This window comes from Austrofundulus limnaeus, unplaced genomic scaffold (assembly GCF_001266775.1).
Source record: "Austrofundulus limnaeus strain Quisiro unplaced genomic scaffold, Austrofundulus_limnaeus-1.0 Scaffold16, whole genome shotgun sequence".
Taxonomy (NCBI): domain Eukaryota; kingdom Metazoa; phylum Chordata; class Actinopteri; order Cyprinodontiformes; family Rivulidae; genus Austrofundulus; species Austrofundulus limnaeus.
In genome coordinates, this window is record NW_013952418.1 from 4,045,033 (window position 1) to 4,047,158 (window position 2,126).

Consider the following 2,126-nt stretch of genomic DNA (forward strand, 5'->3'; position numbering starts at 1 on the left):
CTGACCCTAAACCTAACCTCACAGGTACATACCTGACCCTAAACCTAACCTAAAATCAATTCACACCTTAATCCTAACCCTGACCCCTGACCCCTGATCCACCAACAGTATTTCACACAATGGGAACCGGGTTTTTGTCCACATTAGAAACAGTTTGGTGTTTGTGGGTTAGCAGACAGGAAACTTTCTAGATAGTTATCATACAAAGTATGTACCCTGTAAGTTACTCCATAAGTATTCCATGGGTTGCCCAGAAAGTGACCTGTATTTTACCCAATAAATACCTTGTATCTTGCTTTAAAAGTACCCTGTTTGTTACCCAGTAAGTACCTTGTATGTTACTTTAAAAGTACCCTGTGTGTTACCCAGTAAGTACCTTGTATGCTACTTTAAAACTACTCTGTGTGTTACCCAGTATGTACCTTGTATGCTACTTTAAAAGTACCCTGTTTATTACCCAGTAAGTACCTTGTATGCTACTTTATAAGTACCTTGTTTGTTACCCGGTAAGTACCTTGTATGTTACTTTATAAGTATCCTGTTTGTTACCCAGTAAGTACCTTGTATGCTACTTTAAAAGTACCCTGTGTGTTACCCAGTATGTACCTTGTATGATACTTTATAAGTACCCTGTTTGTTACCCAGTAAGTACCTTGTATGTTACTTTATAAGTACCCTGTTTGTTACCCGGTAAGTACCTTGTATGTTACTTTATAAGTACCCTGATGTTACCCAGTAAGTACCTTGTATGTTACTTTATAAGTACCCTGTTTGTTACCCAGTAAGTACCTTGTATGTTACTTTATAAGTACCCTGTTTGTTACCCAGTAAGTACCTTGTACGCTACTTTAAAAGTATCCTGTTTGTTACCCAATATTCTGTACATTACATACTAAGTACCCTACTGTATCTCACAAAAGTGAGTACAATCTTCACTTTCATTGCCAGACATGTACACATTGATGACAGTGTTGAGTTATTTTGAGGGGACAGTGACACTGACATTATTATACAAGCAGAGCACTGAGCACTTTTCATTGCATTAAAGTGTCAAAAATAATAAAATCTAAATTAATATTTACAAATATGTGAAGAGTGTACTCACTTTTGTGAAATACTCTGTAGGTTACCCAAGCAGTACCTTGTTTGGTCCTCTTTATGTACCCTGTATGTTACCTGGTAAGTACTTGGCTGTAATATGTATTGCTACTAAATAAACTTACCAAGTATTGTGAAAAGTTTTAAATGTTTGAGCAGAAACTTTCTGTGAAACGTCAGTAAGAAGTCAAAGGGTGGTGCAGTCTCTTCAAACTGAATCCATTTGCGCTTCAGTTGTGATCCCTTTGCCTCTTCCTGCTCCTGCAGAGTGTGATCTTGTTTAGAGGAGAACCTTTTCCTGCCCCGCACTTCAAATATACAGTTTAGATTTTTCACCTGAGTGATGTTCGTTATCGAACATCTACTTCTCCTCATCAGCGGAGGCACCGCTCCGGTTCCGCAATCAGAGCCAGCGGCTGAACTAAACATGTCTCCCTTGTTGGAGGAAGGCTGACGGAGTGTTTTGAGAAGGACGAGACCCCAGATGTGCAGACAAAAAGACCCGGGGCATCATTAGAAGCCCCGTGCCTGCAGACGGCACAATGACATCCAAAATGGATGAGGGTATGAACTGAGTTATTGCTGAGCAAATGTCCAAATACCATCAGTCTTTTGTCTGTGTTTGGATCAGTAATGCAGTCCAGGCTGAGCAGATGATCTGTCTTGTTGCGTGTTGAAGATGTTTTGTAGCTGTGGAAGATGAATAATTCAGACTTCTTGAGTTACTAAAGCTCTTGATGTTTGTTATTTATCACCTGCAGCCAAAAGGCAAATGCAAGAGATGCAGAGTTGTAAAGTAACCAAGTACAAATACTTTGTTACTGTACTTAAGTAGAAATTTTGGTTATCTGTACTTTACTTGAGTAATTATTTTTCAGCGTACTTTTTACTTTTACTAGTTACATTTTTACACAATTATCTGTACTTTCTACTCACTACATTTTTTAAAAAGGTAAGAAGTAGAAAGTTGTTACTCAGTTGTTATTACTTAAAAAATACTATCCTGATAAACTGTGTCTCCTGGATAG

At 38.2% G+C, this 2,126-nt stretch overlaps 1 protein-coding gene across 1 annotated transcript in view; it reads left to right on the forward strand.

Moving 5' to 3' along the window:
* The window catches only part of cdh15 (cadherin 15, type 1, M-cadherin (myotubule)), a gene marked incomplete in the record, with an annotated part of 59,456 nt that overhangs the window by 36,065 nt on the left and 21,265 nt on the right, over positions 1-2,126 (forward strand).